Consider the following 23,786-nt stretch of genomic DNA (forward strand, 5'->3'; position numbering starts at 1 on the left):
CTTACTAAAGTGCTAAAAGTCACTGCAGCTTCCAATTTTAGAATCTTCTTCTCTTATTTTTAGTATCTTCTGCTCTCACTCAAGAGATCATAAGATGACCTTTGGCAGGCTATAAAAACCTTTCAGAGGGAAACAATACCTTTAAATGTCATAAAAGTGGAAGGAAAATCACTTAATAGTCTTAATACTTACTATTCAACTGCTGAAAAATTTAAGAAATTATTTTGCTTGGCGAGTTCTAAATTGGCTTGTAAAATAAGGAATATGAACTACTACTTTCCTGGTATAAAGGCCAAACATAATTTCTTTTTCAAATTTATTTCTTCTTTTTCTATACATTATTTCTCCTTACAAAAATTATCTCATTAAAAGACAAAACATCTACTTTGAAAATTGCAGCACAAAGAAAACGCTAGTATCAAGCCACACTCTAATTTAAACATACGTACGAAGTACCATCTTTATTGATTTAGCAAAGACCTTCAACTCAGTGCCTGTTTTGCAGATGATACCTGCCTAATTAAAGATGATGCCTAGATAATTAAGATGGGGTTAACAATAAAGCCGAATCAATTATCTCAACAGTTAAAAATTGATTTGATTCTAGTATAACCTTGAAGGCAGATAAAACAAACTTTATGTGTGAATAAATCATTTCTATGAATAAATCTAGTCTACCAGGTTACCCTACAATGTGTATTAATAACTCTGATTGTGAAAATTACAATGAGTGCCAGTGTAGCAGTAAAGTTGATTATAAAATATTTAAAAGTATTTTTTGACAGCCTATTAAAATGGGATATTACGTAATATATAAAATCCGTAAATTGTTATAGAAACATTAAATCTTAAGGCAACCTTGATAAAAAAATAATCTTATTGAATAAAACAATCACAGAATCTTTTAAATCCATTTGTAAAAGTAGATAAATCCTTAATCCTCTTGTTATCCCACAAAAAGCATTTCTGCACATTTGGCTATTTAACGTAAAAAAAACAGAAATTGCTCTGTTTGAGGAGGCAGGAGCTTTTCAAATTCAAAACATATATATATTCAGTAACAAGACTGTAAAAGACTGCAATAATAATTATACTAAAAATACACAGCAACATGATATCAAAGTAATACCATATCTTTACCTGAAATAAATTTTACTTGAAAGATCATCAAGTTATACTGCGCCAAAATTCTTGAATCGGATGCCTCTTTATAAATAAAAGAACTGATACTGTTTAACTTTCGATTCAATTTTTTTAAAAGACAAAGATCCATTGTAGAGTAGCAATTTATTATAAAACATGAATCCATAAAAAGATTCTTTACTTTTCACGTGATTTATTGTATAAATCATATAATCTATAAATTTTGTACATCCTTCAATTCAATTGATACATAATTTGTTATTATATATGGTATTGCATTTGAAAAACAAAATTCAAAACAAATTTCTTGGTTGTGCATAGGTATACATCTTGTGTGTGCTAAAAACAAAAAAAATTGTTAACATACACAGAATCAACAAAAATATGTCAAGAATACTTGTACATATTCATTAAAGTAACATTTTTTCCTAAGGTTACATCTTATTATTGATCTAATTTGAGATAGTTTCAAAATTATCCACCAAATACTGATATTTCTATGATTTAGTTCTTTTCCTAAACAAGTTTATATGATTTCGCACCTCAATGTATGTTACCTCAACTTAGTGCTTCTTCAATTAATTGATCTGTTCTATTACATGTGTTATGCATATGACAGATTTGTTAATTTAGTTTGATTTTTGTAGATATACAAGGAAATTGGGAATAATATATACATCTTACAATTTGAATGTCTTCAGAGAAAAGTAAATTGGATAGATATCTTTTAGGTAATAAGCATTATTTTTAGAAAAGGTTTTTGGATTACCTTAAGCTTTTTAAATAAATGTTATACAACCCACCCCATACTACTATACCATAACAAATCACAGATTTCTCAAATTTTTATAAATGGTCTGTAAATCTTTTTATTAGGAATGTCTTAAAAAAAATATATATACAGGAAGTTTTTTTATTATTGCGACAAAATTCAGAGCCATGTTCTTTGGACAAAATCAAGCAGTTGAAGCAATTTAAAATAAAAAAATATAAGCAGTTAGTGTGTTTTAAAATAGAATAATGATTTTCATATTTTTATATTAGTAATACAAAAACTGAACAATAGGAAAATCACTTACAAGAAATTCTAAGTAAAAACCATTATTGACCTTATGGCCACTCTGCTGAATATCCTTGTGCAAAATATACATAATGGAGAATTTTTAGTACAAATTTGATGCATCAAAACTTTTTTTCTAAACTCTTTCTACTAAACAAATTTTTTTTAAGAAAATCATTCGGTCTTAAATTGCTCAAGCACTGTTTTATAATTTCAGATACCATTGAAGTGTATAAATATCAAAATTTTTTGTCCACTTGAAAATTTGCTTTTATGCCTTCAGAATACGTTTTCAGTAAAATTACACTCATGTAAACATTTGACCATAATTGTAGGTGCAATTTTTAGAAAAGTTGCTAAACTAGACCTTTACCATCCATCACCATTTTCTTCTTCTTTTCAATAGTTGAGCATATGAGACAGTATTTTCTAAATTTACATCTATTATAGTGAGGTAATATCCACAAAATAGGTAACTAAATTATATTATGCCTGGATGATTGGGCATACCCCTAAAATAAATAATTTATAATTTTGTTCTTACTGCTCCTTAAAAGTTTTCTATATATCTACATTTAATTTAAGGTCAAATATTTCTTGAAATTATTATTTATGTATCCTCCTAAAACATAAAATAAATATTACTACATTAAAAAAGTCCATACTACTGATAAACATTAGTGCCTAATATCTACATAAAATCTAGATAAATTAACGCAAGTAAAAGAAAAAACAAAAAAAACACTATACATCTAAATAAAATTCATCTACCAGCTTTTGCAGATTAGATTTTGCAAATAAAGGATGCTTTTTTTGTAGAAAACAGTCTATTGTTATATATTCTTAGATGTATTTTTTGAATATAAAATTTATTATGATTTATAAGGAAGTAGTATTAATATTTAATGTGGTTTTAGGCTGAATGCAAACTTCTTCTATTATCCAGTCACTGAATTTCAAACCAAGTTAACATATCATTATAGGAAATTATATATGGATATTTCGCCAAACTTTCTGACATAAAGGAACCTTAAGAATGGTTTTTGAACCTTTTTAATCAGGCCCACATTGAATTGTGCTTGTGGTGCCCACATAATTCAGGCATACTCCAAGTGAAGTTTTATTAGTGCATTATATAATGATATTAGGGTTCAATTTTTTTTTTAATTTTCAGTAATAAATTAAAAAGCAAAAAGTTTTGCGGAAGCAGTACTCTCTTTGGAGGTGTTTTTTCTTCCAATTACAGAAATAGAAATGTTGTATTGGTTCTCTATGTACGTATTGTGTTTTTTTGACTAATAGTTAAATGTTGTCATGTATTTAAGTGTTAAGAAATATTTTTTTATCATCAAACCAGTACCTTACTGATTTTAAATCACATTGCAGCAACTTCAGGACAGAAGACTGCAGGCTTGTTGAAAATTTCACACACTGAGGCAAATCAATAATAAATATACAGAAGAGGACCCAAGTTGAGCACCTTGTGGTGCCCCTCGTAAAAATGGCTTAAATAAATATTCCTGCAGTATCTTTATGTCAAAAATAATAACTTCTATCCATACATGGTTTTTTATAGAAGTATACTGGATAGTTTTTCATTTAATACTCTCCTAGTTAAAAGGAAAACACAGGCTGTGGTATTTTTGTATAATATATTAAATAACCTTCATTATGGATTGTAAAGATTGTAACCCAGTTTTATCTAGTTGACTGTAACTAAAGTTAATCTAAGACTTCCAAAAGAACAAAAATTCTTTATTTATTTATTGAATGGGCAAAAAGGATATTAGGAAACTAAGATAAACTAATAATAGAAATTCAAAGGAACTATTTTACCATAATAACATTGCACAGACAAAACTTCAACATACTAACAATAACAAAAAGGTCTTTACATTACAGGATCTATTATGACTAATACATTGCCAATCAAGAATGCATCACAAACACAACTGGAATAGATACTCTATTTTGGTTTAATAGTTCCCACAAAAAGTTGAGTATTATTTAGACCACAAGGTAAGGGAAAATAAGATAATTCGGGATACAATTAATGCTTTAATATTTTTCCTGAATCTAGCAGGTTCATCAAAGAAGCCAACGTTACAGGAGTGCTGGTTTGCTAGATAAAAAGAAATAGCTTGACAGGTTTTTCTTGATGGTATATGAATGGGAATATTTGGCAATAATTGCGGGTATGACTTACAGGAGTGGAGAATATCATAAAAAACTGACATGCCTCTCAGATTTCTTCTGGTTTCAAGAGTTGTTGTGGATTCTTGGGGAGACCAGAATAGCTATCCTCAACATATCTCTTAAGAATTCTTAACCTATTTATAATTGCCATTTTTAACCCCTTAATAAGGATGAGATTCCTAACTAGGTTAAAACCCCTTTTTACAACTGTTATTTTTTATTTGACATAACTATTTTTAAGTATACTACTTTTTTTGCTACTCTTAAATGTAATATATTAGTAGTACTCTGTAATTTTTTTGGATGCCTACTCAATTTTACATGTAATTACCGCTTTGTGATACCAATTTAAAACCAAAACCAAATTTTCTTAGTTTTTGGATACAGGTAGAGTGATCAACTTTATCAAAAGCTTTAGTGCAGTCAGTAAAAATTGACATCCAATTTTTCTATTTATGGCCTATGCTGCAGAACGTACAAAAAAACACACAAATCGGACACAGTAAACTCTAGTAAAAAACTATGTTGTTATGAACCTACAGTAATGGAGAAAAGTATATAGACAAACAAATCTCTTAACCTAACATATTTTGGTAAGCCATTAAAATATTCATTATGTTCTAAAAGTTGTAAATATCAATAAAGACAAAAATATGAATTATTTGTCTCATTTTAACAATCGACAAGAATGTTATTTAAAAAAATGTACTTTTTCTTGAGACAAAGTATATATACAGTGGTAGATGTTGTCCTTGGTGGTAGATGTTGTCCTCTTGCATCGCCCGGTTTAATACCACCACATAGGACTTAGGCGGCGTGAAGTGGTTCCATGGAACTCACGTTTCACCGCCATGTCGATGTGTCCGGTTTCCAAAGGAGAAATGGAGTAATAAAATTAATGCATGATGGCGCCCTCACGACCAAAACTTTCCGGAGGTAAACTAGCCTCCCATTCGGATCTCCGGGCGGAGGCTGGTCGGGGGGGTCCATCAGGCGGATTTAAAAGCCTAAAAATCAATTTCTGCAACATCAGAGGCCTAAACACCATTCAAAATAATAGCCAGTGGAGCCACCAAATTTATCTGCTGTATCTACAGACCACCAAGCGACACCCAATATAGGCGGCTCTTTTTGAACCTGGTTGATTGCATTAACCAACTCCAAATTGACTACCCAAGCGCAGAAATCATCGTCATGGGTGATTTTAACGTTCACAATATCAACTGGCTGCGCTTCTGCAACAAGAACGACGATGAAGGACGAGAAGCTGAGCTATTTGCCACCATATGCGGGCTTACGCAGCTTGTGGAGGAACCTACCAGAATCCCCGATCGAGACGGCGAGTTCGCGAGTCTCCTAGATCTGGTATTGGCTTCAGACCCTGACTCGTACACTGTATCAGTACAGGCCCCCCTAGGAACATCGGACCACAAATTGATAACAGTCTCTTGCCAGTTGGATGTTAAAACGCAGGATCCTCCGATGCCGCGGAAGGTATGGCACTATAAATCAGCAGAATGGAACCATCTTCGGCAATTTTATCGCTCATTCCCTTGGAAAGAAGTCTGCTTTAGAACCAATAACATCTCAGAATGTGCAAACCAAATTACAGAGACAATCTTGGCAGGAATGGAAGCTTATATCCCTTTTTCTACTAAATGCAGATCAAACAACAAGCAATGGTTCAACCTGAATTGCAAAAAGACAGTAAACACTAAAAATGCAGCATATCGCAAATGGCGTCAACATCCTTCCACTGAAAATTGGAGGAACTTTTTAACCTCCAGAAATAGCTGCAAGCGAATTATTGATGAATGCAAAGAGAGTTACAACAACAGGATCAAAAACAAATTGATAAACTGCCCAAATGGAACAAGATCTTTCTGGTCGGTATCGAAAGCCGTTAGTCAAGGATTTGCTAAGTCAGCCTTGCCACTCCTAACAGCAGATGATGGTTCTATCGCGGTAACAGCAAGGGAAAAAGCAAACTTATTGGGTAAACTCTTCGCGTCCAATTCTACTCCGCACTCGCAAGGCAAAACACCGCCATATTTGCCAAGCGTGAATTCATCGATGGGAGAAATTTCGTTTCCCCAACGAATTATAAATAAAATTCTTAAAAGCGTAGACACAAACAAAGCTTCTGGACCCGATGGAATTCCAGCCCTAGTACTAAAACGTTGTGCAGACGAAGTGACTCCTCCCTTATGTAGACTGTTCACGGCATCGTACAAACAGGACTCATTTCCAACAAGCTGGAAAACTGCTCAAGTGTAAGCTGTACCCAAAAAGGGTAAGAAGACGATGCCGTCCAATTACCGCCCGATTGCACTAGTTCCAGTAATGTCGAAGATTATGGAGAAAGCAGTCAACCAACAACTGTTGAGATATCTAGAATCATCTGGACTAATCAGCGATCATCAATACGGCTTCCGAAAGCTTAGATCCACTGGCGATCTTCTGGCTTACGTCACACACTTGTGGACGAAGGCCATGGAGAAGCACGGCGAGTCTCGCTCAGTCGCTCTTGACATTTCCAAGGCATTTGACAGAGTGTGGCATGAGGGACTACTAACCAAGCTCTCCTCAATCGGCATACAAAACTCATTATTGAATTGGATTAAAAGTTTTCTTGAACAACGAACAATCCAAGTAGCCGTCGGACACCTCTCCGACAAATTTAACATTAACGCTGGAGTCCCTCAAGGATGCATTCTATCCCCCACCCTTTTCTTGATATATATCAACGATTTGCTAGGAACCACTGTCAATCCAATCTACAGCTTTGCGGACGATAGCACACTTATTTCCACATTTAAGTCCACCAAACCAACGACAGCCGCAACTTCTCAGAATCTTAGGCAGCAACAAGTAGCTTCAACCAACAACGATATTAGAGCAATCTTGGAGTGGGGCGGTAACAATCTGGTCAATTTTAACGCCAAAAAAACGCAGACTGCAGTATTTACGATGAAGACTAACGTTGATGGCCCGGAGCTGGTTATGGCAGGGAAAACATTGCCAATGAAATCATCTTTACATCTTCTAGGAGTCGAAGTCACCAACAGTGTGTCCTGGCATGACCACGTTGCCGAGATCGCCAGGGCAGCTTCCAAAAAACTCGGAGTGCTTTTCAAAACGAAAAAACTGTATACACCAGAACAGCTACTGACTCTTTATAAGGCTCAAATACGCCCTTCCCTCGAGTATTGCTCACATGTCTGGAGCTCTGCACCCAAGCATAGTTTAAAGCTGCTAGATTCTATACAGAAGAGAGCTATTCGTCTTAGCGACAAACCAGAACTGACAAAGAGTCTGGATAGTCTGGAGCACAGGAGAAAGGTGGCTGACCTCTGTTTATTCTACCGTTATTATCACGGTAAGTGCTCCTCTGAGCTGGCAGGCCTGATTCCACCCAGGGCTGTTCCGGCAAGAAGGACGCGTCTAGCAGTTGCGGCACATCAACATCGAGTCCACCTGCCTACCCCAAGGACGTCGCTGCATCGGGACTCATTCATCTGGAGAACTTCTTCTTTGTGGAACGGGCTTCCACCTCACGTATTTCCCGACGCATACAACCTGCAGCGATTCAAGATAAATGCCCATAAATATCTTCGCGCAAGCACCACTCCAAGAGTGACATAGGACTTTCCTCTTGTGCTTGTGTTTACCATAAAAAAAAAAAAAAAAAAAATACAATATTCCTCTAAGCAATATTTTGCTTCAGTTTAATATGAACCTTAGTTTGTTTCGCATTTAAAACATAATTTGAAATATTTTTAAAGCATTAGTAAGAATGCCGCGTGGTTTAGAAATTTCTTTTGAAATAAAAAGAGAAATTATTAGAAACCACAAAAAGGAGGATACAACTCATAAAACAGATTTCCTCAAAAGACTCGTTTAAAACGACAAGAGAAATAAAATTGGATATTCAAGGGAAGGGACTACCAGAGGTTTCTACGAAAATAATACGGCGAAGGTTAGATGACCTTGGTTATTATGCAAGCCGCCCTATCAAAAAAACCTTTTCTCTCCGAGAAGAATCGGATGGCCCGTTTAGAATTTGCCCGTCAATATCTTCATTGGACAATAAGTGAGTGGAAACGAGTACGTTTCAGCGATAAATCCAAATTTAATATGTTTGGAACGGATGGTATTTGGTATGTCAGACGTCCAAGTGGTAAAAGGTTAGATCCAAAATATACATTACCGATGGTATGGTAAAATAAGTTGAGTGTTTCAATAAGTTGAGTCTTAAGTTACGTCTTCAACAAGTTGGAAGAAAATATACCATACATAGTTAAAAATGGAGTGTACTCTCTGCAAAAATATTAAACAACCCACAAAGGAGAATAGATACCCCTGCTTTCCATGTTATAGATACAAGAATTTGATTTGCTTGGAACTAAGATGTATACCACTACAAAAACGTGTTTTATTGTTTAATTGCAACTTAAAGAAGCAGCTAAGGAATCACTGGGAAATAAGTATACTATAGATATTCCTAAAATGAAACTACCTAGAATTAAGATTGTTGGATATAGGGGCAGGTTAAATAAAAATGATATCAACTTTAAGAAAACAAAACAGCTGGATAATGAAAGAAGACAAAATCTCTGTTACATTTCTAAAACAAATTAGGAACACAAAGGATTGACAACTCTATTCGGTGAATGTTCAGGTGGACTGTTCAATAAGTTAATAAGGTTAGGCAAACTTTTCATTGGCTTGCAAAGTCTAATGGTTTTTGAAGATTTAACTGTTCCCAGGTTACAGGTGCCAAGGTTTTTATCACAGAAGCTCATCTTGTACCAGTGAAGTCAGTTGTGTCAATTGTTCGGAGGGCTATGAGGATCAAAATAACTGTACAAACCCAAATAAAAAGGGTCAAAATTGCATAAAATCCAATAACATATTTAAAACAAATTATAATATTTCACATGCTGCTAGTCCTTCTTATAAATATCAATTGAATATTTTAAAGAGTAAGATAGATTATATAAAGTAGGTATGTTTAGTTTGTAAACAACAACTAAACTAAAATTATGGATATTTCAGAATTGAGTATTTTAAAGATTTAGAAAGGGATGAAATTGGATATAACAATATAAATAGTCGCTTTAATATGGAACAATTTAAACAAATTTTTAAGGTCATAAAGCATATGAAACATCCTACTTAGGGTTGTCCATATAAATATCCGCAGTGTTCAAAAAAATTTTGATCAGTTTTAAATTTTTCTTGAGGGTTTTAATCAATAAAGTTTTTTTGAATATGGATCTAATTGTTATGGGAGAAACACGTAAAATCGAAAATATTAAAAATTTTACAATTTCGGAATTTCAAACAGTTTATAACAATAGTAGAATTAATCAAAATGATGGAGTTTTGCTTTTTTTAAATAGGCGTATTAATGTTAGTGTCTTACATACTACTTTACCCCTTAGTAAAGTATGCCTTAGTACTACTAGTTTTGTTTTAAATAGGGTAAATTTTACGATTATGTCATGTGTTAGGTCTCCAGCATCAAATGATGACTTGTTCTTGTCTGATGTTGAGATATATTTATCACACATGAATAACAGTAATGATAATTTTAGTGTTTTTCTAGGAGACATAAATTTTGATATTCTCAAACCAATGAATGCCTCTATTAATAGATATTTATCAGTATTGACCTCCTTAGGATTTGAACCTTGTATTAAATCATTTACTAGAGTAACATCAGACACTCAAACCTATATAGACCATATTTTTATTAAAAACAAGTTAAGGACTAACAATCTTAACTATAATGGTATTGTACTGGAAACTGGATTTAACAGACCACTTTCCCCTTATTTGGACATATGTCTTAACATAGATGAAAACCAACATTTGATCATCAAAACTATATCTCATTCTTCAATTTCTTAACTCACTGGAAAAGGAAACTTGGGAATATGTAACAGTTGCTCAGGACACAAAGTTGGCTTATAATAAGTTTTTTAAAACTTTTAGTACATTACATGAAAACTGTAAAACAACAAAAACTTGTTATCATAAAAAATATAAAAAAATTAAACCTTTGATCACATATGGTATTATATGTTCAATCAAACATAGAGACAAATTAAAAAAACAAACTCTTAAAAATAAAAATAACCAAAATCTCAGACAAAAATACTCCACATATCGGACCAACATTTGAAACCAAACAATTCATCAAGCTAAAACTCATTACAATAAAAACCAGATATTGGACAACATGAACAATACTAGACAAATCTATAAAATAATAAAAAATGCCGCAAATGAAAAAAAGATACTAAACATACTAAATACTTGGGCATAACTATAGATCAACATCTTGAATGGTCAGAACATACAGTATTGTGCATAAATATAGCAACAAGCGATGTTTTCAAAAATATTACTTACTCCTTTATTTATTCCATATTATTTCTTTACTTTTACGTAGCCTCTGTATTATTTATAAATATACCGAGATATCATAAGAATGCCAATGCAGAGTAAAGAACTTCATGTTTGTTTATTTAGACAATGTGCATAAATATGACAACATTCTTGTTTCACATTTATTTTATCAGTTAAATATCAATTTACCTGCTGTAAAGTTGTTATTTTTGAATCTCAGAACTCAGAAATAACTTAAAATGGGTCGCTCAAAAACCGTCTCTGGTGATGTAAGAAAAGTTATTGTGGAGCATAACGAAAATGGTGTTAGGCATACTGACATTGCAAGAAGCTTACGGCTTCACAGGTCAATCCTATCCAGAGTTTGCAAAAAATTTCGCCTTACTGGAACAGCTGCACCGGCGCCCATTCCTGGTAGACCCAGAAAAACAAATTTGAAGATGGATAGGCAGCTGCTACGAATTTCCAAAGAAAATCCTTTTTTGTCTTCTTCCGAAATTTTGGCAAAACTAAAAGAGGGTGGAGTAAACCTCAGCTATTAACTCTAACTATTCTTGTAAATAATATATAAACCTTACTTATAAAATAGATACTAAAAGATATATAACAGGAAAGTTCAATGTTGCTATCTTTTTGCACAATACTGTATTCATGACAAACAAATTAAGAGGTCTAATTCACAAATTTTACCAGATACTTAATATTACCTCATAAAATTATAACTATGATATACAAATCATTAGTGAAATCAATATTAAGATACAGTATCATAGCCTGAGGAGGACTTTACAATAATGCTCTCAGTCAGTTAAATGTAAGTCAGAATCACCTATTAAAGATGATTTACAGAAAAGATTATCTATATCCAACTATATAATGAAAGCATTTTAAATGTTAGTTGCTTTAAAAGTCTATACTTTTTAAGCAATTATATTCATTGTTTTAGAAATAAAAATAAACAGCATGTAGATGATGCTTATCCTACCAGGAAAAATTATAATAGTATGTTGATTGTCCCTTTTAGAAGGTTTGATGGTAACCAGAGATTTGCATCTGTAGTGCACCAAAAATATACAGGGTGTTTCAAAATTCACTACATATATTTTAAGGGCGTATTCCTGAGGTCAAAATAAGACTTATATATAATTCCTATAAACATGGGTCCTAAAATGCACCCCCTTCAAGCTACAGCCGTCGCAAGAAGTGCAAAAAAAAATCGATTTTTTAAAACTGTGTCTACAGTTTTGCATTAAATTTAACGAAATTTGGAATACCCCCGTTATTTTAGGCGGTCTATGTACTCTTTATCTTAGAAAAGGCGTAAAACTAATTTTAAGGGGTAAACTGAGGGGGTGCACACTTTTGACGGCCAAAATTTTATGTACGCATACATTTTTTTTTAAATTAAGCTACACCAGAATATGGGCCATACAAAAATCTAAATTTTATGTCTCTTGCATTTTTTTCATAATACGAATAGTTTTTGAGAAAATCACCGATTAATAAAAGGCTACCAATAACGTAATAATTAAAATTTAAATAGATAATATTAAGTAGTAGGCTGTGACTATTTGTTTTAGGACATTTTTTAAGTGGCACGACATTTAACAATAAATAGGTAGACTGGTTTTGCTATTGTTGAAACTTTGTTATTGAGGTTTTTTTCAATAAATTGATGAACAATTATTTACATTAAAAAATGACGGTTTATAAAAATACAAAAATTGGTTAAAAAAATTATTTATTAACATAATAATTAATTATTTTTTTAATAAGCAATAAACTTCTGAGAAACAAATATTTTTTTTAATAAAAAGTGCTCGAAATGCGCACCTTCCTCTGCAATACAAGCCTCCATTCGTCTTCTTATAGATTGTCTTACTCGCTCTAAAATTCCGGGAGTATTTCTTATTGTTTCAAAGGCATCAATAATTCTTTGCCTTAGGACCTCGAGCGAAGGCACTTGACCAGGATTATAGACGAGGCTTTTTACATATCCCCAGAAAAAAAAATCCAGAGGATTGCAGTCTGGGGAGCGTGGAGGCCATGGTATTGGGCTTGCTCTACCAATCCATCTCTCAGGAAACAGAAAATTCAAATAGTCACGCACTGTTATACGGAAATGAGGGGGGGGCACCGTTATGCATAAACCACATGTTCGCTCTCACATTTAAAGGTACATTGTCTAGTAAACCATTTAAATGGTGCTGTAGAAAGTCTAAATAAGTGTCGCCAACTAAAATTCTAGGAAAAAAGAAGGGACCAATTAACTTATCTCCCACTAAATCTGCCCATACATTAAGACTAAAGTGCTACTGGTGGTGAGATTGCCTAATTTCGTGCGGATTCTCTGCTGCCCAAACATGCACATTGTGAAAATTCACCACCCCTTCCCGCGAAAAATGAGCTTCATCTGTGAATAGAATACTTGATAAAAAACTTATTATCTCTCGCGCATCTCTGAAGTAACCACCTTGCAAACTGTAAGCGCCTTGGGAAATCTTGAGGTAACAAAGCTTGAACTCTTTGAATATGGTATGGATACAAGCTATTTTCGTGCAAAACCCGCCAAAAAACGGAAACATCCAAATTCCGAGCTATTTGTCGGGTGCTTAGGCCAGGATCGTCGTCGATGGCATTCAAAATTTGCTCCTCTGTCACTGGGTTTCGTGCTTGTTGCGGTCTGCCTGCATTGTTCCTGGGGGTCCGAAAACTACCGTATTCCCTAAGATGCCGATGTGACTCTGAAAATGTTCGTACATTCGGGAGTCGGCGATTAGGAAACCTTAACTGATTCAATCTTTGAGCTTCATACGCGTTACCATCAGCAAGACCATAAACAAAATGGATGTCTGCAAGATGTTCGAATGAATAACGTTCATTTTCCATTTTAGCAATGTTAGCGTTTAGAAATAAAACATGGGAATAAAAACTACACTTTAAATCTAAAACGGGAAGTAAACTACTGGAATTAAACAAAGTCAACAATGACAGTAAATTTATTTTACACCAAATGTCAAGCAAGTTAAAAAATGTCTAAAACAAATACTCACAGCCTACTACTAAAACCTCAAAAATAAAAATGTCAACAATTGCGAAACACAGCCGACTTCCTAAATTTTTTCTTTGATTTTTAATTTACGATATTGCTATCCTTTTATTCACCGGCGATTTTCTCAAAAACTAATAGTCGTATGAAAAAAATGCAAAACCAAAAATTAAAATTTTTGTATGGTCTATTTTTTGGTGTAGCTTAATTTTTAAAAAAATGTATGTACACATAAAATTTTGCCCGTCAAAAGTGTGCACCCCCTCAGTTTACTCCTTAAAATTAGTTTTACGCCTTTTCTAAGATAAAGAGTAAATAGACCGCCTAAAATAACGGGCGTATTCTAAATTTCGTTAAATTTGATGCAAAACTGTAGACACAGTTTTAAAAAATCGATTTTTTTACACTTCTTGCGATGGCTGTAGCTTGAAGGGGGTGCATTTTAGGACCCATGTTTATAGGAAAAAACAGTCTTATTTTGACGTCAGAAATATGCCCTTAAAATATAAGTAGTGAATTTTGAAACACCCTGTATAATTTGCTACCTAATAGTTATAAGAAAACTAAAAAATTATTATCAATATATTGAAACATGTCAAAATATTTATTTCAAAAAAAAAATGAATAATCTGTTAAAATTTTTGTAATTTATTGTGATGTATTGTCAGATTGTTTAAGGTCAAATGGGTATTTTTTGGGGATTGTTCATGTAAAACTGTCTCAATGATCATTGAATATAAATTTTGTTATTAATAATCAATATTGTTAATAAGTTAAGGCTACAGGAATACATTATTTCACTTGTGTCATAATTTAATATTAGAAATGAATTATAATAAACTTCTGCACATACAGGTAAATACCTAGGTGCATAAAACAAATTTGTGAAACTCAGATCTAGAGATAGGATTAAACACATGTTTGTACTGTACAGGGTGCCCCATTAAGAATGTTCCTCGGCTGTATCTTAGGCCCCAATAATCGTAGAGTGTTGAAAAAAAATTAGTATAAAAGTGGCCCAAAAAAAATAGCTGGAAAATATTTTGAAGTTCATTGGTCAATCGCTAGAGGGCGTTCTAGCTACTTAAAATCTTTATAGTCTATTTTTTCCAAAAAACCTTTAATAACTTGCATCCCAAAATATTATCGAAATAATCTACAAAGTATTCCTGACAAAAATGTTTTGACAACCATTTCTGTCAAATGTCAAATAAAGTGGTGGGGAGAGTTTCTATCTTAAATGAGAAAAATGGTAAGAAGTAGGCTTTGGCTGCACCTATTTTTTTAAAACAACTTTTATTTAAAAGCTCTTTTATTGCTTTATTTTTCTACCAAAAAGATATTATTGGCAAATTTTCCTAAAACCCGCTAGGGGGCGTCTACTTCTAATTTACGCTATTCGACTGATTATTTTAAGAAACTTAAATGCAACCATGTGTGTTTTTTTACGGTATTAAGAGCGGAGAACAAAGCTTAATAATTTAGTGAAAACCGCATTTTGATATCACGTCTCTAACTAAAGATACAAAAAAAATTTGTTCATTAGAAAGTAAAAACATCAAATATGGTCGTTAAGTTCTATTTAGCAGCCCGGTTACAAAAACTGGTGTTTAAATGAATCTTTGTGTAGAGAAACAATCTTTTTAGCTTAGAATCAAGCTTTTTAGAAATTCCGGAAGGTTGCGTTTATTTATACACTTCTTTATACAGGAAGTCGAAGAAAATACAATGGCATTTATTCTACCCCATAAATAAGTCAAGGCAGGTTAAATGTGGCGATCTGCAAGTATATGCAATGTATTCTAATAATGTTTCTATAACGATAAAATTACCTTGTCGGCCAAAAAGCTACAGCTGCCAATCCACCGATCAGGGTACCGCTGATTAAGGAACGTTCGCACTTGTACCGCGAAATGAGCTGGGCATCCGTCATGTTGTAAAAACATGTTGGCTCTTATAACCAGAGGCACCTCTTCTAATAATGCTGGGAGCTCATTTCTTAAAAATCCAAGATATCGTTCTCTAGTTAGGCTCTCATCAAATAAAAATGGACCTATAACCTGAGATCGTATTACACCGCACCAGACATTAACACTCCACCTTCCCTGATGCTGGATCTCGCGCATCCAACGAGGGTTAGTTTCAGACTAATAGTGCATATTATGTCTGTTAACTACTCCGTCACTATTGAACGTTGCTTCGTCTGTCCATAAAATTTCGTTGAGAAAACTTGGATTTTCGAGCAACATATTCTCCACCAATGACAATAATCTAGTCTTCTGTCATAGTCTTCTAGATTTAATGCCTGGTGGAGTACTATATGGAATGGATGAAATCTATATGCAAAAAAAATTAAATTAAGTAAGTATCTAGGCAGTTATTTTTGAAAAATTGTGTTATACCTGTGTTCCTGCAAAATTCTGTGAATTACAGAACGAGGTATGCCTAAATCGCCTGAAATAGTTCTGATGCCTAAGTGCGATTCAAATTCTACATAGGCCAAACAATTTATTGTTTTCCTCCGTTCTCCTGCGACCTTACCTACGGTAGGTTGGATAGACTACACTACCTGTTGTCCGAAAACGACGGGCCAAACGAAGAAATATGCCTCTATTCAGACGCCGGTTTTGAGGAAAACGTTGAGCATACAGCCTTGCAGCTATAGTATTTTCAAGCATTCATTATAGTATTTTCAAGCATTCAGCATTTTCAAAACATTCATAAAAAATTTTGATAACATTTACCGACTCTTGCAAAGACAGACGCATTTTAAATTAAAGTCAAAGAATAAACTCTGATCGAAATGAATAACTAAATTTATAGGACCACCGAAAACTTTTAAGCAGCTGTCACAGAGTTGTCACCGGCCTTTTTGTTTTTTAAACAAATTCAAAGCCAACTTATTATTAAAATTGGCATAATTTAATTACCTATTTGTTTATACTCGAATAAACTGCTAACCGACAGTCTTATATAAACTTCAATTTTTAGTTCCTTTATGAACACAACTAATATGTTGCTGTATTTTTTTCAATATTATTCTTTTAACTTATTTTAGCACATCATGTGGTATTATTTGTTGCTACGTTGTCCAGAAATTTTAAACGTTCCTATGCATAGTTTTCCCATACTGAATAGATTTATTCCCGCTGAAACTCCTTTATAAAGAAGTGTATAAATAAACGCCACCTTCCGGAATTTCTAAAAAGCTGGTATACCAAGATTGTTTCTCTACACAAAGATTCATTTAGACACCAGTTTTTTTAACGACCATATTTGATGTTTTCACTTTCTAATGAACAAATTTTTTTTTGTGTAACTTTAGTTAGAGACGTGATATCAAAATGCGGTTTTTACTAAATTATTAAGCTTTGTTCTCCCCTCCTAATACCGTAAAAAAACACACATGGTTGCATTTGAGTTTCTTAAAATAATCAGTCGAATAGCGTAAGTTAGAAGTAGACGCCCCCTCGCGGGTTTTAGGAACATTTTCCAATAATATCTTTTTGGTAGAAAAATAAAGCAATAAAAGAGCTTTTAAATAAAAGTTGTTTTAAAAAAATCGGTGCAGCCAAAGCCTACTTCTTACCATTTTTCTCATTTAAGATAGAAACTCTCCCCACCACTTTATTTGACATTTGACAGAAATGGTTGTCAAAACATTTTTGTCAGGAATACTTTGTAGATTATTTCGATAATATTTTGGGATGCAAGTTATTAAAGGTTTTTTGGAAAAAATAGACTTTAAAGTTTTTAAGTAGCTAGAACGCCCTCTAGCGATTGACCAATGAACTTCAAAATATTTTCCAGCTATTTTTTTTGGGCCACTTTTATACTAATTTTTTTTTCAACGCTCTACGATAATTGGGGCCTGAGATACAGCCGAGGAACATTCTTAATGGGACACCCTGTACATTTTCTAAATAAATAAACAAAATAAAAACATGGCGGCAGATCTGTGATGATTAGGGGGTGTTTTTTGAAGGTTTGAAGTAGGTCTTAAACATAAAATTGAAGGTATTATAGATAGATTTTTTTATGTCAATATCCTTAAAAACATAATGCTACCCTATATGGAGGACCACATGCCAGTGAGATCACTGTTTCAACAAAATAATGACCTGAAACACACCTCTGAGATAGCTAAGGGATTTATTAGGGATGAACAAATGGTTCTGTTGAAATGGCCTTCACAGTCCCCTGAACTCAATCCTACTGAGAACATGTGGGAACACTTGGACAGAAAAATTAGAGATAAAAAGTATTCCAATAAAAATGAGCTTTTCACGGCTTTGGAAGAAAAATAGAAACAAATCCCCGTCCATGCCACGAAGATTCCAGACAGTTATTAAAAACAATGGTTATGCGACAAAGTATTAAGTCTGTTATTTTACAAAAACATATTTATTTGCAGAAGTTCAGCTAATTTCTTAATTTTTTTATATTTTTTTACATTTGTCTATATATCTTTGTCCCTTAACATTTAATTTTTTTTTGTAGTGCTTTACATATATGAGTAATTTATATATGTATTTGTATTTAATAACAATTAGGTACCGAGGAATTATTCCTTTATATTTCAGCTTAAATAAGGGTATATTGGATGAAGCATTGTGTTATAATTCTTTGCCTATATACTTTTGTCCATTAATGTATCTCTAAAATAATTTAAAATATTGTTATAAAGCATGTCTTTTAATATTTTAGCAAGTGAATTGATGACAGATATAGACTTATAGTTCTCAAGATTACTAGCAATACCAGATTTACATATAGGTGTTATAACTGCATGCTTTAAGTTATCTGGAAATTTACTTTGTTTAACAGGCAAATTAAAGAGTGTGAGAGGCACATAAAGAGACCTTGCACACCCATGACTTTTTTTGGTTTTCATTATTTAATGCTTTTGAGAACCTGATCAATTTCAATGTACTATTAAAACTATTTGATCTAATGTTTACAACCCCATAAGAAAACCATGATGAAATTTTATTATTTACACCACAGGATCCAAGGACCAAAAACTACTAGAGTCAGTTTTTATATTATTCTCAATATTTCCATTGTGACACCTATATGCCTCACAAGAAATTAAACATTGTGGTCAACATCACACATAATTGGTCAGTCTCTTAGTTTTCTTCAGGTCTGTAAAATCATATCTGTTTTGGAATATTTTAGACATGTTCAATTTGATATTGCTGATTGTACTTTATGAAAGTTATTATTCAAAAATGGAAAAGTTTAATGTGAAAATAATCAATATTAATCAAAACAAAGTTTATCAAGGCATAAAATTAGTAGGCATAACATAAAAAACCGGAAGATAAGATTTTTTAATTTCTAAAATATATTTACTTTTAAATTTTACATCTATATTAATTTTAAAAAAGGCTTGCTTTGTACTATTTGTGTAGGATTAATTTGAAAAATTTATTGTTCTTTAAAATGACAACATAAACCAAAACAACCATGATTACACAAATGAGAATTTCTCCACCCATCTCTGAAATGTTATATTTTTTTTATCTAAAATATCTTGAAATGTGTAATAGGTATGCCTTAGGTCTATAATCGTAACTTTTTGTTTAAAAATTGGAAATTAATCATACAACATTTAGAATTCCAAACCACCAAAAGGGTTCTTACTACAGAAAAAAATATGAAGAAAAAAGTCTATATCAAGTTTTATTTCCTGTGGTGGTAACACTGATAAAACAAATTATTTTGCATGCAATAGATGTGGAAATTATAGAACAGTTAAAGAATATAAAGAAGCCCTAAAAATCGAGATTCTATTAAGCATAATACAAAATGTTTTGCATTTAATATGGTAACTAAAATTTACAACACAAAAATCTGTGTAAGATATTGTTTGACACATTATGACCATGAACAGACTTGCACATATTAAAATTTTCAATGGACACCAAAATAAAAATTGCATCAAAATAGTAGTTTGGTGTAACCCCTGGCCAAATATTAAAAAACCTAAATACTAGATCTACTTCATTATCATCCTCCAGCACATCACTCTGCACAAGGGAGGGTATGGTCAATAAGCAAGATTTGAATAACCTGAATAAAATATAAACAAATACCGTGAAAATTACCAGATAAGTTTTTCAATTATTTTGGGTGACATGAAGAAACTTGAAGGCTATTATTTATAAGCCCATTGGAGAATGGATGGAAAATAATCCATAAATTTCAAAAAATTATTTCTTTTTTATACATCAAACAGATTTTCAGAAAACAATGTTTTTTGAGCTTATTAAGGGATACATACATATGTGTTGATTCAATTTATAAAAACAAGTCAGTATGACTTAAATTAATTAGATCTTGGAATAGCTGAGTAAGGAGAGTGTGTTTCTGTAACTTGGTGTCTTTCCAATAAAGAAACCACTGAAGTACTTTGCATTCTTTTTAAAATGTTACAAAATAGTGCTCCAAACGCAAATCCAACTATTTTCACATCCAATGAAGCATGCTAGTTTTAGAACTCATATCTGTATTTACAAACACTAGCACACAGAAACTTCTTTGTGTGTGACGTATTGGATTATGGCAAAGAGCTGTACATGGAAAACTGAAAGATAAAAAGGAAAGTGAGATCCTTTTACATGAATTAGGGGTTCTTCAAAACACTCAATCAAGAGAAGAATTTTTTGAGCTTTTGGAAATATTCCTAGATAAAACCAAGTCTTTAAACCAGTGGTAAAATACTGTAATGAAAAATTATAAGAATACTTCAAAATTATGTAAACAGATTTGTGAAAGTTCTAGAATTTGAAGTAAGTATAGTAAGTATAAGAAGTAAGTGAAGTAAGATATTTGTTTTCGGTAAAATAACATGCAAGAAAAGAGAGTCAAATATTATTATTTCAGGAGAACTTAAGTGACATATCATATAATAAAACATTGATAATCTATTTTATTTTCTGCTAAAACTTGGTTGAAAGACCCACCAAAAAATAATTGTCAATCCAAAGCAATGGTTATATCAGAACCAGAATTATGTTATTCTTAAAAAGAATACCCCAGAAAATCTTGTAAGCTTGAATGTTGCATTATAAACACATCCATTTTTTTTGTATCATATTGGAGTGGTGGAATAGGTGGTAGACAGGGTTGAGGAGCTAGTAGACAATATATGTAAATACTGTATTAGAGTTGGGGATACATTATGCCGAGATATAGGTCACACAGCAAATGCAAAAGAAATTGTATCCTCAAATGTATATATGTAATATGATAGTCAAACTCAGACACTTCTTGCTTGTTCATATTTAATTATTAAATAATTATAAAGCTAAGTTTGAATTTATATTATAGTTCGGTTCTATATCAAAGACTCTAAATAAAGACCCTGGATAACAATATTTGTATTTGTTAACAGTAAACAATGCCTTAATTTTCAACAATATGTAATACTTTTTTGTCAAAAATAAGTATAAGTGTATACATGCATACTCAGTCAACTCAAAGTGTATGCATATATACCTACATTTATTTTTTACTATGGTAACACAACAAAATTTTTGTTGAAAGAGGTCGTGCATGACAACAATAATATAACAGTTTAAGAGTCTGTAAAGTTGCTAATAAAGAAGCACACCAAATGTATTACTATTGTTAAAAATATTACAATTAGAGATGATTGTGCTCAAATATTAGCATTCATTAATTCGACTGAGGATTCAGACTTATTAAATAATATTCACTAGCATCTAAAAGATTATTTATTTCTGTTAATTCAGAAAAAAATGGAACCAACTAATACTGTTAGAGTGCTACAAGTGCAACTAAGCAATTGTTCAAATAAAATAGTTAAAAAAAATAAGGCTACCCAAACACAAAACACAGTGTGATGCTTTCCAAAAATGGTATCATATGAATTGTATGAGAAATACTAGTGACACGGTAGGTCATCTTAAATGTGATATCTTTTAAATTAGGTACATCAAAAATAGATGACTTAGTAAAATATAAATAAGTATATATGCTATACATTTTATTAATTTCCTAACCCTAAAGTTAAAATACAAAAAAGCCTTTCTTAACACCTAATTAAAATTTTGCAAAAAATAAAAATAGAGTTAAAATGTTATTTTTAGGTGCTCTATGATATTCAAAGTATGTATGTGCTTCATAATAATAGTCATGACAATATCCATAATGATAATGATATGGGTCATAGTTCACTCTCATTACCATAATGTTCGAAAACGAGTTTATATCGTACATAGGTACACTGTCATGATTTTTTTTTGTTTTTATTATTTTATTAAAGAAAATGTTATTCATCCTCCAATTTTTTTGCTTAAAATTTTCCAAAGAAGATTAGCTTATTATTTCATATTCAAAAATGTTACAATTCGGAGATACCTAAAGTCGACTAGAACCTGGCTCTGGATACACAGACCCTGCATACCAATCTTTGGACAAATATTTACAGGGGTATTTAAGTTATCGAAAAAAAATCATTTTTTTGTTAAAGCTACCACCCTGTAGCTCAAAATCTAAAAGGTTTCGGACCTATATTTATAGGAACTTTTTTTTGAATTTTTGTCCTAAGAACACATTCCGGAATTTTGTCGCAATATATAAAAAACACCCTGTATATATATATAATCTGAGAAGTAAAGAAGCTACAATACCTATTTTTTGTTTGTAATGCATTCCTTGATAGTCTTTTGGGTATTGACTGCATACAGACATCCTCATCCAAGGACCCTTCCAGCTCTATCCACTAAGGCTAAGACTGTCCAGTAATTGAGACCATATAAAAGGTGAAAATCACCCTTTGCATAATCATAAAAAAAAAATATTTTTTAATAAAATTCTTGATTGTGTCAAGCTCTAAATGTGACAATAAAATCAAGGCAAGGATGATATATCTCTTCATTAACAAGTAGTATGTTCCAATGTTAACATTCATATTTGAAAATATTAAATTGAACCTTCTTTGCATGTGATTATTAAAGTCCAGTGCAACAATATATTAGAATGGTCACCCATCAAAACCTCCAAACAATGTCATCCACCTTCTATTTACATTGTTTGAGAAGTAAAATGCCGGTGTTTTGATGGGTGACCATTCTAATATATCGTTGCACTAGACTTTACAATACTATATTTTTAATATCTAATTGGCAATTATGATGTAAGTAGAGGGACCCTGTTGAGTATATAGAGCTGATACTAATATGTCTCCTTTGTTTAGCAACTTTTCCGACAATTGCACCTAACATAATGGGCAAAGATTTAATATGTGTAATTTTACAGCAAACAATATTTTGATGGCAGAGCAGCAAATTTTCTTGCAAAAACAAAACAAAAAAATTAATTTTGACATTATTATACATTTTAATCCTACATGGAATTGTACATCAAACCCAACCCAACTTTTCTGAAAAGACACTTTAGGATAATGTCATATGATGTCATTTTAGGATAACATTTATTTTTTTACAGTAATATAAAAATTCGTTTTCAGATGTCTTTGTTTTATAGTTGGATTGGTGTGGGATAGGTTAATTTGGCATTAAACATATTTTAAGCCTTTTCCCATAATTTCACCTTCGATTTTCAGGAAAGTTGCTAAACGAGACCTTTCCCCTTTTTGCATGAGTAGGAGTTATCTGTGTCAGTGAATAAAAAATGTGAATGTTGGAAATTTTGACCTTCAATGACATTATTATTTTGAGTAATGTTACTTACACTTAGAATATTTGTAATTTCTTTTTGTGCATATAAGTTATGGGGAACAATCTTCCCTCGAGGTTTACTTATATGTTTGAATTAACTGGTATATAAAGTTTAGTTCTCACCATAAATTATTTATCTACCAAGCACCTTTAACACGTACACTATACACATAAAAATGAATAAATGACGCGACCACATCCTTGCTTT

The 23,786-nt window shown here is 32.2% G+C and overlaps 2 long non-coding RNA genes across 2 annotated transcripts; both read right to left on the reverse strand.

Annotated features, from left to right (window-relative positions):
- Nucleotides 1-1,316: 1,316 nt before the first annotated feature.
- LOC126733748 (uncharacterized) lies at nt 1,317-23,786 on the reverse strand. The gene is made up of 3 exons (XR_007659850.1): nt 23,592-23,786; nt 22,529-22,672; nt 1,317-1,482 (listed from the first exon to the last, which is right to left on the reverse strand). It is a non-coding gene; the product is annotated as an uncharacterized LOC126733748 (long non-coding RNA).
- On the reverse strand, nt 13,801-19,320 carry LOC126733750 (uncharacterized). The gene is made up of 2 exons (XR_007659851.1): nt 15,698-19,320; nt 13,801-15,645 (listed from the first exon to the last, which is right to left on the reverse strand). It is a non-coding gene; the product is annotated as an uncharacterized LOC126733750 (long non-coding RNA).

The sequence above is a fragment of the Anthonomus grandis genome, chromosome 3, assembly GCF_022605725.1.
Source record: "Anthonomus grandis grandis chromosome 3, icAntGran1.3, whole genome shotgun sequence".
NCBI classification, from domain to species: domain Eukaryota; kingdom Metazoa; phylum Arthropoda; class Insecta; order Coleoptera; family Curculionidae; genus Anthonomus; species Anthonomus grandis.